We start from the raw sequence: 16,593 nt of genomic DNA, 5'->3' as shown, positions 1-16,593 counted from the left end.
CATACAATTTTATGCCATACATTGTATGGTGTTTAAATTATTTTACATTATCTACTCTAATGACATTGCACAATGATATTCTTTTCAGTTTACAGATGACACAGAACCATTATGTAGACAGTGAAATGGTAGATAACGGAGCATAGGATTCCTTAGGCAGGAATCTGCTGCCCTATTCTGCACCCTCAGAGCCTCACAGCACGTAATAAGGGACTAAAGGAGAAAATACAACTTCTAATAGAGAAGGCTGAAAGGTGCAATAAGTAAAAGTAATAGACAATAAATGGGAAAAGGTGAGCACCAGGTGCTCTAGGAGAAATTGCTTTCTGACAAGTGTTGAATGAACAGGTTTATATGGATCTGGATAAGCTCCTGGGACAACAACCCAATCACAAACACTAAAGACTAAAGACTAACACAAAAGTTAGATATAGAAGCTATGCTTTCAACTGGATGTAAGATAATCCAGTGATTTTTTTCACCTGAAACAACAAAACTTCACACACAATGACATTACTGGAGTAAAATATATATTTTCCTTGGTTAGTAAACAACATTTTCTTCCCAGAAAAATCACCAGTAACACTACACAAAATGGCAAAGCTTTGGGCTCTTGTCATGCCTTAACAAATAACTTTCTCCAAACCAAAAAAGCCAAAGGAAATATCAGTATAGACAACTACTCAGGCTGGTGTGCAAATTAAATCCTAATTAAACCATTTTGAATATCAGAATAAATATAGCACAAAATTGTAATGCCAATTAGCATTTTGTTTATCAGTCATTACCATAAAACAAAAAGCAAATATAACCATGTTACTTTAATAAGGTCATAATTAGAGAAAATTACTTTAGCACAAAATGCAAAGAATCAAAGTGCGATTCACACATCAGCATTTAGGCAGAGACAACATACAGAGATTGAGCCCTTGTGTAAGCATTCAATGCATGAAAAATCCTGTAAATCCAACAATCCTCTGTGTCCATGGATTAAGTTGTGTCAAGAAGTGCCCAGAATGCACTTTTTCGAAACATAGGAAACATAAGAATGTGGCTTCTCCTTTTTCGTCACTTAAAATGTAAAGGAAACAGCCCTTAGGACAGTCCCTTGAAAGACATTCTCTTCTTCCTCTTCTCTCTCTCCTCTGGAGCCTTATACTTCAGAACAGATAACTGTAGCATCAGGCTCTCCTCTGGAAACCAACTCCACATTTCTAAAAGCGTCTGAATCTTCTGGATGTCACACTGGCAACAGAAGCAACCCATCAAACCTAAGTCTTCTCAGTTATCCCTGCATCTGGAAATATCTTCAGTGTCTTCTAAAGCATATCAGTTACAAATTCCATTTGTTGGTTTGACTTCAGAACTCTTTCCTTCCTTTACAATCTCATAGCTAATAGATGCAGGTAGACTTTGGGGAGGTCTCCAATGAGCTGTTAATAGACTTCCATCTCTTGCTCACTAGTTCTCCAGTTCATTTCACTGTGGCTTCCCTGGAGGAAAGAACTTCCATGGCCCGGCCCCAACTTACCTTTGCTAGCTCCTCCCTCTCCTCCAAACACAACTCATCCTGCTTCCTGGAGGCATGCCTCCTTGTTACCCAGCATGTTTTGTCTTTCCTGCCTCTGTTGAGCCTAGTTTCTCAGCCCATAATGCACACCCCAAATTCAGTTCTCTAAATGGTTCTCATCTGTAGGGAGCTGAAAGTTGTCTTCCTCACCCAACTCACACATGCACACAAAAGGTGTGATTAAATTCAGTATCTTGAGAAGAGAGCTTATTCTGGACGATACAGGTGAGCTTTCAATGCAATCTCAATTATCCTTATAAAACAAAGGTCAAGGGCTATTGGGCACACACAGAAGAGAAAAAGACAAAGTGACCATGAAGGAATGTGGCCAAAGGAAAGGAATGCTAGCAGCCAACAGTGAAGGAACAGATTCTCCTACACAGCCTCCCTAGGGTATACGACCCTGCCAACACCTCATTTATGGACTTCTTGTCCTCAGAACTGTGAGAGAATAAATTTCTGTAGTTTTAATCCATGGAAGTTGTGGGAGTTTGATACAGCACCTTAGGCAACTAATATACCATTTTTATAGTCTGGTTCACACACCACTTTTTTTTTTTTTTTAAAGAATGCTTAACTTTCTGGGGTTAATGGCCCTACCTAGTTGAACTGCAGCCGCCTCATGTTTTAAAACTTAGCATACCAATTACTACCATATTAATGGCACCACATGGGCATCTTTATAATATATGTAACACATGACACATCCAATTTCATAAACGTGTGCCTGTATATATACATCAAAAATTATCATGCACCTGGGAATATGTATGTACTTGTGAATATACATGTGTATGTATGTAGAGAGATATAGATTCACATGAAGAGAGAGATGATTTGACATATTTTTAAAATCTCTGTTATCTGTCTGACATCGTGCTTTGTTGCTGATGATCAAACCCAGTGCCTTATATATCACACATGCTAGGTAAGTGCCCTGCCCCTATCCACTACATTCCCAACCCAAGAATAGATTTCATCCTGATCTCCAAGTGTATGTATGTTATTGTGTTTATACATAAAAAATAGATGGCTAAACAGTTTAGTCTGCATGCATAGGCTGCACAGTTGCATGACCCTGACTTTGGTTGAACACACTCCGGCAAGTGGACACTGGAAGTTAGGCTTATAAATAAGAAACAACAAAAAAGGATAAACCACAAATTCTCAATTTGTATAACTACCCTTTGATTAAATTTTCTAAAAAAAAAAAAATAGCCATTATGTTTACCACATAAAAATCCAAACTGAACATAACGTTGTAGGGAAAGGTAGACATACTAAAACCTCCACCAATAAGGGGATGGTGAAGCCACTTTTACTTTTCCCATTCATCTTCACCAAGATCGGCAATTGTCATATCTACTAACAGACAGGAACATCTGAAATACTGTAGAAAGATGAGAGGACAGAAAACTTGTATTTAATTCCTGACCCTGCCAGTGTGTGACATCAGGCAAGACACTGCTCCTTTCTGTTTATCAACCACAGGAAGGAAGGAAGGAAAGGAAGGAGGGAGGGAGGGAGGGAGGGAGGGAGGAAGGAAGGAAGGAAGGAAAGACTATCTCTAAGTAGCTTTCCGGTGATAAAATTTGGTGAGTCCAAGAAGCCCTCATATACATGCGCTGTAGTCATAGCTGTTAGTACCACTTGTACTAAGATAGAACTTTAATCATTTATGGTTTAATCCCAAAAATGTGGGAATGTGAACATATCACTTACCCAACATATGACTAAATATGGGCATCTGAATGCCCTGTGATTTATTAAATGCTATTTCTCTGACACTGCTAAATGTTTTACATACACTAACTGTTTAATCTTCACATTCATTTCATAATAGACGTGGCTGTATCACTAATTTCTTCAGAGGTCTTATTACCCTTAATCATTATTCCATATGGTCTTTCATCAGGGTAGATTTTCTCTTCAGGTTAATGAATTTCATTAACCTCTGCTGGTACAAACTAGATGAAACATGATACAATACAAGCATCTCTTCAAGACACTTTTTTTTCCATACACACAATGGAAACCCTTTTGTTTAACATAGTTGATACAGTATTGGATTAATTTCAAATGCAAGTTGAAATGGGGAGTTTCACATTTTACTTTAGTTCAAGACTTATAAATGTGCATTCCTGTGACACTTCTGATGAGATACACAGGCCTGTCTTCTGAGTATGTCTTAATGCTGCTAAAATTCTTTGTAATCATTCTTGAATAAGCCATTTTCATACCTTACCTATGCATTTCAATTTCTCTTTCTTAAAAATAGAGAAAAAGGTAAAGATGCCTGTAAAGCAATTTACATATAATGCCTTTTGGCCTTTTTAAGTATTTTATTTTATTTTCCAACTAGGCAGAACAGTTATCTAACACATTCTTAATCGTTAGGGATCCCCCAACAATCACATGCTGAAATCCTGATCTCCCACTGTAACTGTATTTATGGACAGGACCCTTCGAGAGGCAATTAAAGTTAAAGGAGGATCCTAAGGGTGAGATTCTCGTTATGTAGGAGAAGCATCCTTATAAAAAAAAACAAGACACCAGAGCTTTCACCCTCTGCACGTGGAAGAGAAAAGACCATGTGAGGTTACAGCATGAATGTGACCATCTGCTCATCAGGAATGGCAGCCTCACCAGAAAATGAATTTACTGGCACCTATATCTTGAACTTCCTAGCTCGTGAACTGTGAGAAATAAATATTTGCTGTTTAAGCCACCACATCTGTGGCATTTTGCTATGGAAGTTCAAGCCGACAAATTCAGTAAAGCAATAATCTTTTAACCAACTCACCATTGATGTTTGGGTAAAGCATCCTATTACATATTTATAGAGATAAAACTCCTTTTTACCTTCATACTTTGCTATATCACATGATACTTAATTAAGTTATGTAACTGTACAACTGGAAGACATATGTTTGGGAACATATACAACAGACCTCTGGGATATGCAGGTCTCAGTGGTGGGAGCAGAAATGTGTGACAGAGAAGTAACACAAGAGCATCTCAATCACTGTGGGCACTGGTCACTTAGCATGTTTTGTATTAAACCAAACAATGTGGTTAATCCAGATTTGGAAGTAACAGAGCTTCTGCTGCATTAATTTTTTCACCAGATAGAACATAGTTTCAATTGTTTCCACATTTCTTCAGAGCAAATTTTAAATGACAAGGCAGATAACAATACCCAGGAATTACCCAAATTTTTGTGGAGTCTGACACTTTTACAATGAATACACAATCTGGTAGTAGGGCCTAAATGCAGTAACCCAGACAGGAGGCCTAAAAGTTCAGCCTCATCAGCATCAGTTAGGTATCTCTCTCTCCCCAGACATCTCCAGTAAGCTTTGAGTTTGGACTTTAGCTGCATTGCACCCCGATATTGCTTCAATCATCCAGCAAATATTGACTAAATCCCTCTCTCCCCTAGCCACACTCCAGGAGCTAGGAAATAAAAGGCAAAATCTTTATCCTTATACAGTTTACATCCTTGAGAGAAAACAGAACATAAACAAATAAAACTAAATGATCTAATTTCAGGTAGAGATAGGTGAGAATGGTGCACACCAGGCACCAGGGAATACTAAAACTGTTTAAAAAAAATCACTTCTTTGCTGAAAAATGAAAAGTGCCTTCCAAATGAAATGTTTTCAACAACATAAGAGTCATGCTGTGTCCTGACACACATAGAATTGCTGAAGAGATTCTGAGCTTGTGAAGGAGTTTCTTCCTTAGAACGAGACTTTTCAATCCCATGTGGTTATTCTGAAAACTAGGTACATGGTGTGTGGTCCTTCATGTGAAGAGACATCAAAATGGGCGACTTAGATTGAGTTTTCCATATACAGAAGAGATAAATTTTACAGCAATGGAAGTTTTACAGGGCACCATTATATATGAGTCTTTCATGGAACGAGAATCCAACAAGATGTTTCTAAAGTCAATTAAGGAAAAACAAGTCAGCCCTACAAGCCATTTTATTAAATAGAATATTTTTGCTTGCCCAAATTGTAAGTAAATTAAAGGCCATGTCAACAAAGACCCAACCAAAAGCTTGCTTGAGATATGACACTTAACAAAAGCAGGAATTATCTATATTTCTATAATAATCCTTTTTTTTTCTTTTGGTACTGGGATTGAATCCAGGGGTACTTATCCACTGAGTCACATCTTCAGCCCTTTTTATTTTTTACTTGTGACAGGGTCTCCATAAGTTGCTTAGGGCATTGCTAAGTTACTGAGGCTGGATCTGAACTTGCAAATCTCCTGCCTCAGCCTCCCCAGCTGCTGGAATTACAGATGTGTGTCATCAGGCCTGGCAACTTTGTATAATAATGTTTATTAATCACTTTTAAATTTTGGGCCACATATTATATAGGTGATCTGAAAAATGAAAATGCCTAACAGTTTTCACAATACTCAGTTTTGCTAAAAATACATACTCCAAATACGTGTTGTCCAAGACCTCTAAATCCAAGGAAACATAGTTCCTTTGTTAAAATCTTTATCAAATATCAGATAGAGTCTGGGGTTGTGGCTCAGTGGTAGAACACTCGCCTTGCAAGTGCGAGACCCTGGGTTCGATCCTCAGCACCACATAAAGATAAATAAGTGAAACAAAGGTATTGTGTCCAACTACAACTAAAAAATAAATATTTAAAAACAAATATCAGATAGTTAACTCTCCAACAGATATCAGGATTCTGCTGTCCACAAATCATTTACTAACTAGTCAGAAAGAACAGCTCTTTAAAATGGTCAAATGATAAAACTCATTATCATTTTTGAATCAAATTAAGTTGGTAATGAAAAGGCAAGGTCAGTGCTAGTTAAGCACAGTTTTCCCCAATCAGAGAAGAAATACGAAGTGTCAGCTTCTGTCAGCCTAAGAAATTTCTCAAATATCAGAAATTTTGCACCTGCCATAAAAACCAAGTATCCTAATAGACTAAGTTTATTTGAAAAAATGTGAGTTACTTTTAAAGAAAATATGAAAGCAAACAGAAATGTCAATTGTACCAATGTTGATATAATAATAAAACACACTATAAACCACACACTTTTTGCCCATACAGAATTGCTAATTTTCCTAAAAAGTGACTCATTTGACTGTGACATATGGCAAATAAGCTTTCATAAATTAATTTTTATACTGGAAATTAACCAATCATAATGTGGGTTGGTCTAAGTAAATAACCTCAATATTCTGGAGCTGTGCCATCTAAATTGGTAATGACTAACCACATACACCATTGATTATTTGAAATGTAAGTAGCCTGAAATCAGATGTGTTAAGTATGAAATTCATGCCACATTCTAAAAACTTACTATGATCAAAAAATCCTAAAAGAAATCTCAATAATTTAAAAATACTGGATACTGAAATAATATTTATACATATAGAAAATAATATTTTATACATATAAAGCATAAAAATTAATTTCCTGAATTTTTAAATATTTATTTCTTTTAGTTGTACACAACACCTTTGTTTTTATTAATTTAGTTTTATGTGGTGCTGAGGATTGAACCCAGGGCCTCGCATGCACTAAGTGAGCACTCTACTGCTGAGCCACAACCCCAGCCCAATTTCCTGCATTTTTTAAATATATTTTTACTTTTTTATTTTATTTTTTTTAATTAGCACTTTATAGTTATACATAGTAGTTGGATTCATCACAACACATTATATTATTTTCATGTCACTGATAAATATTTTTTAGTAAATGTGGCTTGTGTTACATTTTTCTTGGATAATGATCACTTAAGAAGAGCAGCAACAGTTGGGTTCAATTACAGCTAAGAGCCTTGGGCTCAGAAATTCAACTTCAGTTCTCTGTTTCCATCCTGTACTTCAAATTACCAATAATTTAATATTACCAAATATTTCATCTAGATATAGATCTTCTTTGTTTCCATTTCCTAATATATACTTTTGTCATTGTGCTTAAATATTTAATATACATCAACATTCTCTAATAGTAAGTACTTTGTAGATGATGGCTATTATTACATGATTATCACAGAATTAATTAACAAAGTAACTATCACATAATTTTCAACACTAAGTCTCAGACAGAAATGTACAGTGGGCTCATAACAAAAATTCATAAGTAAATAACCATAACAGCCAACAATGAAATAAATGACATATTGGGTTAAAAGAAAGTTTTAAAAATCAACTATAATATAAAACATAGGAGTATTGCCCCTTTCATCAACTGCATAAGGTAAGATTTGGAGTCAAAATTTTCAAAACTTTACTAGGGAGGTAGAGCAGAAATTAGGCTTGTCTTACTACAATATTCTCAAGGGAAGAGATCTGAACTGATCTAAACCATTGAACTGTCAAAATCAATTTACTGGGCCATGAAGTTTTATAAAGAGCTGAGAAGTTGGGCTCAAAAAATTAGGCAGTTCATCTATTCATTTTTCATATTAAAGACCCTGTATTAGTTTATTGGGCTGCAATAACAACACAATGCACTTGTATTCTTTTACAGTTTTGGAGGCTGAAAGTCTGAGATAAGCTTGAATAAACCCAAACCTAGCTGTTGGCAGGGCTATGCTCCCTCAGGAGCTTCTAGGGAAGCTTGCCTCATCTAACTTCTGCTGACTGCTCGCATTCCTTGGCTTGTGGGACCATAACTTAAATCTCTGTCTCTGTGGTCACTCCGCCATCTCTTCCTCTACCTGAGTCAAATCTCTCCTTCAACTCTCACATATAGACCCTTGTGATTCCATTTAGGACCCACCCAGATAGCCAAGATCATTTCTCCATCTCAGAATCCTTAATCTTCAAAATCTTTACCATATAAGGCAACACTGAGAGGTTCCAGAATTACAGTGTCAGTCTTTGTACTCATTATTCAGCTTAGTATAGACTTTAGTACATGTGTTTCCAATCTGCTTTAAAACAGTCACTAGAAATAATCAGCTCTGCATATCACTTTAAATTTGAACATAACCAGGTTTCTTTTTTTCTTATGTGTAGCAATCTTGGCAATTGTACACCCACAAGTGATTACTATTCAACAACTTGGTAGTGAGCTTCAGGGCTTAACCATTCTGTTCTTACACCTTATTTCATTTTTCACCACTCTGCCCCACATTTTCATAGGATCTTAAAAATCACAACATGAGGAGATGATTATTTCTCACTTCTGATATTACAACCATGCTTTAGTCCACCAAAGTCAGTCATTTTTGATAAACCATTCATCTGGCAAGTAACGCGGAATGGTCAACTAGCTAGTCATGTGTCCAAAAAAAACTTGTCAGTCAATGACTACATACATGCATTCATTGTTTAGAAAACTATTTTCAACTAATCAGTGTTTCTAAACTGAATTTTTTTTATCTTTACACACACATACAGCTGGACACATAAAGGATGCAAAGCAGTAAAACAGTTATCTAAACTGATTCAGTATGCGTTAATTTATTTTGAGAGTTTACTGATATCATACAGAATAGAATAGTTGCATATTAATGATAGATTCCCATTATTCTTGATTTTTAAAAAAATGTATTTAGAAAACATGAGAGTTCCTTAGTTTACAAAGACAACCAAGATAGGGAGGAAAAGAAAATATGATGCACAAAGCTACCTTTGTCTACTGCCATCCAGTGGTCAAATAATCTTACTGCATATCACACATTACAAAGTACTACTGGGTTACTTACTGAATCCTTATGTTCACTTTTATGATTCATGAATATTTAGCCCAAGAATTGAAAAGACAGGAGACAAAAGTTAAGATAGTATTTAAGAAAATACAATTAAAAGTTATTTTTCTATTCAAGTTTTTATCAATATAATAATAGTGATTACTAAGAGATTTCCCTTTCATTTTCAAATAATATTGTGTTTAATAACAGCTTAATCATTATTTTCTTTTTCTGAACCCACATATTAGGATAGATGATTTGTGGTTATAATTTGATCAACAGGACACAATCTTAATACTGATATTCTTAAAATAACCCAACAAAACATCAACTGCCAAAAAAATAATAAAATACCCTAGGTCACAAAATGTTGACACTCATGTTGTGCCGTCTTGCCTTGTATTTAATCATAAGTGCATTTTCCCTGTTCAGCCAAAGTAGAAGCTTTAAGTGAGCAAAGACCAAACCTTAGGTTTAACTATTGCTGCTCTACAGTTCTTCATGTAGAGCTCTGCATTTAGTCAGTACTCAAAGAACATTTGTTGAATGAATGAATAGCATTTTTTATTACATCTGGGCTCAGAATCAAAACATTATAATGCCACAGTAGCTTTTTTTTTTTTTTTGGAGCTATTTAAATAGTATTTACTCTAGTTTTTTCTTAAAAGAGAGAGAGAGAGAGAGAGAGAGAGAGAGAGAATTTTTTATTAGTTGTTCAAAATATTACATAGCTCTTGACATATCATATTTCATACATTTGATTCAAGTGGGTTATGAACTCCCATTTTTTCCCTCTATACAAATTGCAGAATCACATCGGTTACGCATCTACGTTTTTACATACTGCCATACTAATGTCTGTTGTATTCTGCTGCCTTTCCTATCCTCTACTATCCTCCCTCCCCTCCCCTCCCCTCCTGAGAATTTTTTTTTAATATTTACTTTTTATTTTTCGGCGGACATAACATCTTTATTTTTATGTGGTGCTGAGGATCGAACCCAGCGCTGCAGTGCATGCCAGGCAAGCGCACTACCGCTTGAGCCACATCCCCAGCCCCTCTAGTGTTTTTTTTTTTTTTGTTTTTTGTTTTTTACATTATTTTGTTAAATCCTTTAATTTTACGCTTAGTAACTTTATCAATAAAGTTTTGTGATTATAAAAATTGTACACCTTCTTCCATCAACAACTCTCGTTTTATCCTCTGTAAAATAACATATATTGTGAATATCCTTCTCCATAGAAAACTCAATATGAAAAGAAGATGCATTAATCTTTCCTCACCTTTCTAAAGTTTGCCATCCAGATTGACTTGCTCTTTGATAGATATTTTCACCTCTTTCTTTTAAGCCCTTTTATTAAGTAGCAAAAATTTCATGTGAAAGTATTCAAATAATAGTGGTAAGATGTACCAAAAAGGATCAGTTTCATTAGTATTATGTGTATGGTATTTTGACTTTTGTTGTTGATTCTATTGAGAGAGTTGAGAATACTCTATATTTCATTGTTATTTGAATTAACCCAAGATGTCAGGCTTTCACCTAAGGTAGCAGTCCAAAAAAAGTAATCTTGGAATTATGAACCAAATTCTTTGGATATCAAAGTACTTTGTCATGTTAAAAATCCTTCAGAAATATGAGGTATTATTATCATAGAGCATTTACTTTAAAGACTTAACAATATATTCGGTTATTTCATGAGCATTATGAAAGCGTTCAATGCAAATATGTATTTCTCTCTTGATTTTCTGCCTCTAGGTTTTTCCACATGGATGTGTACAAAAATTAATTTCCTATTGCTATGACCTTCTCTCTTTCTTGCCCTTATGTTCTCTCTCCTGGTCAATGATATAACAAACACCAGATAATTAAGAAACCCAGCAGTCAGCCTAGATTCAGAATATTTAAGCCCAAGCATTGAAAAGACAGGATTGAAAGAGAAACACCTTTTCTCCTTCAATCTGATAGTGAAAGGGCTCGTATGATCCAATCATTTGTCATAAAAAGAGAGCACCCGCTAGTAAATTCACACATTCATCAAACCTTCATAAGCTTCTCCTATGTGCCAGCCAGTAAAGAGGAAAAGGAGAATGTTTGGCTGCGTTGAGTCCATTGGCACACACAAATAAGCAGATATTAAGTATACAAATAAATAAGTCACACTTCAAGCATTATTATAGAAATGCTGGATAAAGGAGTAAACAATTCCACCTGGGGAGAAGTGAGAGTCAGGAGAGACTACCCAGTGTGGGGCATTTCCTCTATTCAAAACGTGACATCTGATCTGTGCCTTCACTGAACAGTTCACACAAAAATGATTATGACTGGCTGGACACACAACAGCGGCAACAAAAGGATTCATAATGTTAAGGAATCTGCCACTGGATAAATAGTCTAATATTTAAAAAATGATTTCACATTATTATTTACTGAATTGGAGGATTTACATTAGGTACCAGTGGGATCACTCATTATAGACCTCAAGCAGTGAAATAAAAAGACAAGTCTACGGCCCAGTAAAGAGGTCAAAGCAGAAAGTAGAGACTCATGAGTCATTTGCATGTTAAGTAGCCATTAATACTTTGGACAAAGTAAGACTCTCCAGAGAGAGGATCAGTGAAAAAAGTGAGAAAATAAAGTTAAGGTTAGTGCCTAATAAATAAGGTAAATCCTATACAGATCAGAAGACCAACCAAAGAGATCTGGGCAAGGTACAGAAATAAAAGTACTCAATAATATTAGGGAGAGCTGGGGTTGTGGCTCAGTGGTAGAGCACTTGCCTTGAATGTATGAGGCACTGGGGTCAATTCTCAGCACCGCATATAAATAAAAATAATAAAAGTCCATCAACAACTAAAATAAATAAATAAATAAAACTTTTTTAGAGAATAATAATGTTAGGGAAAAATATATATGTGTGTTCAATGTCTATTTTTAAAACATTTTTGTGTTTTAGCCACAAAAATGCTACTGTTGTAGAACTTGATAGATTATAATGTGGCATGACTTTTAACTTACAATGTTCTTTCTTTTTATATTAATAAGATCCCTTAACATTCAAAAATCTCTCCTACTCCTTTCACTATTTCTATCAGTTACAGGGAAAGAAAATAACATAAAATTACACATTTTCAGGCCTTCTCTAATCTTGCTTTTCCAAAGAACCTAAAATGAGTACTGTGGTAGTTTTGGCTTTGTTTCTACCACCACTTCAAACCCGTCATTTGATAGCACAAAGAAAGAGCAGCCTCCAGTCAGGGAAAGAGAATGTTTCAAGAAGAGACTAGGAATCATGGTGACCTAACCCAAGACGGTTCCCTGGAACAGTGGGAATGATTTCAGATCCCAAGGGATGTGTTATGGTGAGTCTAAGGAAGTCTATATGGTGTTAAAATGAAGAGTTTGTTGTGGAATGGTACAGAGAGATGCAACATATTTGTTGGCTAAAGTGATGGAGCCAATAAGAATATTTCAGACAGAAGAGTAGGGAACCTTATAGTTTCATGTCAGAAGCCGATGGAGCCCCAAAGAGATGGAATTGTTTAGAGGGGAAGGACCAAGAGCACATCACACTCGGACTCATACTGTGCAGGAGAAAGTCCGATGTCTAAGAGTATTGCTGCCCCCAGATTCTGACAATGTGGTAAAGCTAATACCAGATGTACATTGTTGTTGAGCAGTTACATCATTTGTTGAAGCAAAAGATTTGTTCAACTAAACCAGTTGGGAGATAAATACAGTTATTGACATCTATCCATATATGCTACCTACAGGGGACTCATTTGATAAGAAAAGACATACACAGACTGAAGGTGAAAGGTTGGAAAAAATCATACCACTCACATAGACCTCGGAAGCAAGCAGGGATGTCCATACTCATATTAAATAAAATAGACTTCAAGCCAAAGTTAACCAAAAGGGATAAAGAAGGACACTAAAGGGAAACATTCACCAACAAGACATAACAATCATTAATATATATGCAGCTATGTTCATCAATCAAACTCTTCTCAAGTTCATGAGACAAATAGACCACAACATAATAATCGTGGGTGATTTTAACACACCTCTCTCACCACTGGACAGATCTTCCAAACAAAAGTTGAATAAAGAGACTACAGAACTCAATAACACAATTAATAACTTAGACTTAATTGACATATATAGAATATATCAAGCAGATCTACTTTTTTCTCAGCAGCACATGGATTCTTCTCAAAAATAGACCATATATTATGCCATAGGGCAACTCTTAGCAAATACAAAGGAGTAGAGATATTACCATGCATTTTATCCAATCATAATGGAATGAAAATGGAAATCAGCGATAAAATAAGGAAGATAAATTCCTACATCACATGGAGAATGAACAATAGGTTACTGAATGATCAATGGGTTACAGAAGACATCAAGGAGGAAATTTAAAAATTCTTAGAGGTAAATAAAAACACAGACACAACATATTGAAATCTCTGGGACACTATGAAATCAATCTATCAATCATAGTAAGCTGATGCTAAAATTTTGCAGCTGTTTTTATTTTCTAGACAAAGAGATAGACTTTGCATTTGTCCCTGTGAAATTTCATACTGAGAAGATGAGTACATCATTCCAACTCAAGAACATGTGGATTGTCTGCAAACTGGCCTATAGCCAAACTGTCCATTTTTGTAAGTAAAGTCGTAAAAACATTTATTAACATTTTGCAAATTTTTAAAAGTTTTACAGCCCTCCCATTCATTTATGCAATTTCTATGTCTGCTTTTATGCTACAGTGGTAGAACTGAGTAGGTACAACAGAGACCATATGGCATGAAAAGCCTAAATATTTACATTCTGGGCCTTTACAAAATGTCTGCCAATTCAATCCATTCATCTGGTCCAAACTATTAACTTCCCAACTAACATATGAAGGCTTGGTAGATGTGCTTCCTATGCTCATCATCAAGTTATTAAGGATTCTGAACCCAACAGGTCTAATCCAAAGGGCCAATAAAATCCTTACTCACCTCCCTCTTGATAATACAAATCTTTTAGTTACCATTAAAAGAATGATAATTATAGTTTGTTATCATCCTGGCTCCAATTGTTCTTTTCCACAGGGTTTCCATAGTAAACACTGTCAATTTTCTGGTTGAACTTCATATTTTCTGAAGTTGATACCTGGTAAATCTATCAGTCATATAATGTGAACTTTCCTTTCTGGCTCAAAGATATCATTTTAAAAATCAACTACTTCACTGGGTTGTAATATAGTAATTTCCTATTGACATATGGAAATAGGTTGGAACTGTTTTCACTTAATTCAATTAGGAACCTAAGCCAGCTGTGCTTGCTTAGGTCTCATGAAAAGTTTCCAAGGCCTGGAAACCTAAGAGGAGGCAGGAAAATCACTGGCTGTCACTGTTCCATGCTAGTAGTGTGAATAACCAGAACCAGTCCTCATCCTTCTTCTAATACCACACTCCCATTCTATGTGGATATGGAAACCATGAAAGTGAAGAAAAATGGTCATTTAGTATCCACTCCACTAATCTATGAACTCACTTATACACAGTTATCACTGCTTTTAACTTATAAGTGAATTTGCTGACTATTCATTGGTTCAGTCAATTTTGTTTTCTATAACTAAGGTTACTGAATAGCTAAATTCCATAAACCGGGTGGCTGCCATGTGGCTTATTTAATCTTTCACAAGATGCAGAACTTGTTAGGATCTTCTCCCTTTGGGTCTGAAAAGACTTGCACAGAACCAACATAAAAACTTTAACCCTCACTCATAACCCATACCAGCCACTGCCCCTGAGATCCTTCTGCCCAGAGAAACCATGCTGGATTTCAAATTTTAAAAATCAAGAATGTCAGTATAGATAACATGATGACTACAGTTAATAACAATGAAATATATCCCTGAAAACTGCCACAAGAGTAGATTTTAAACATTCTCTCCACACACATAAAAAGGATGAGCTAATTCATATATGCTAATTAGCTTGATAGCCATTCCACCCTACATATTTCAAACATGTTATACTCCATAAATACACAAATATACATAATTTTTTGTTAAATAAAGATAAACATTAAAATAAACTTTCTTTAAAAAGAATTCTAATATATGAGGTTTCAAATCATGTTTGATTTGCTTTTAAGACAATGCATTACCTTTAAAACTATTCAACCTCATAAGCACACTCCATAAAAAAGGGCTCAAGTTTAAAGAAATCGGAGGAAAAACCACTCCTCATGATGAAAGACCACTCCTCATGATGAAAGGCAGTTCAGGTACCTGTATTATGGTGCTTCCAAAGACTTTCCTACCTTGCAAGTATACAAAAACTCCACAAATCACAAAAATGCACAGCATTAATCTCTCAATATTAAATATACAGATGTCAGCACACAAGGTGAAGATAGGGAAGAGATATATTACTATATGCATCATCAGTGCTTGTGAGAAACAAAGCATGCTTCATTCTTGCCCTGGAAAAAAAATTCTCAGAAGAAAATATTTCTTCCCGCACGTCCACCCGTGCACTGTCGGTCCCATAGGCTTACTCCTTTATTTATGACTTACATTTGGTCCTGAAATACTGTATGGGGATACAGAACATTTTGCGGCAGCATTTTTGTTGGATTCTTTTCTTTTTGGCATCTATTACCCCTGTAGATTCTTGCTGAAACTGTCCTTCATACAAAAGTTAATGTGAACATGGTCCCTTTTAAATTACACTAATTCTGAAGTGTATGTATTTGCAGTACTACATGGACAAACACTAGGCAGGTCACTTGCACCCTTTACCTTACTTTATTGAGACCTCAAATAGTGTTAAAAAAAATAACATCTGCTGTGCTGATCTCCAGAGAGGCATCTTGGGTAAGGAACACCAGGAATGTCATAAGGCCTAGGCCACTAAGTTTTGGAGATTTGGGACGAGGAAAGACATTCATGTCTTCTATTACCATACTTCAAATGAAATATTCCAGTGTGTGTAGCTGTTCACAGTGGGTATGCAGGGAGACCAGTCTTCATTACAGCTGGCCTGGCTACTCCTCAGGAACACTGTCAGTGTTTTCAAACCCAGAAAGGGGCCATGCATGTCCCAATTAAATCCTTCAATGACTTCCCATTGCACTTAGCACTCTGGCCAAACTCCCTCACATTATTTCCCAGGATTTTCACTACTGCACACTTGCTTATTTGAATTTTTCACTTCCATATCTTGGCAAATGTTCTCTCCACAAGGAAACTCCACGTGCATTCCCCATGGCTCCTGCCTCCTGAACTCCATTCATCCTTCACGCCTATGTTGAAGTGCTTCTTTCTCCAGAAAGTCTTTCTC

General features: G+C 35.8%; 1 protein-coding gene across 3 annotated transcripts in view; it reads right to left on the bottom strand.

Moving 5' to 3' along the window:
- Pdgfd (platelet derived growth factor D) overlaps nt 1–16,593 on the bottom strand; it is a 226,231-nt gene that overhangs the window by 204,021 nt on the left and 5,617 nt on the right. The gene's annotated exons all lie outside the window — the stretch shown is intronic.

The sequence above is a fragment of the Callospermophilus lateralis genome, chromosome 2 (assembly GCF_048772815.1).
Source record: "Callospermophilus lateralis isolate mCalLat2 chromosome 2, mCalLat2.hap1, whole genome shotgun sequence".
Taxonomy (NCBI): Eukaryota; Metazoa; Chordata; class Mammalia; order Rodentia; family Sciuridae; genus Callospermophilus; species Callospermophilus lateralis.
Note: the sequence above shows the minus strand (reverse complement) of the source record. Positions and strands in the feature narration are given on the sequence as shown.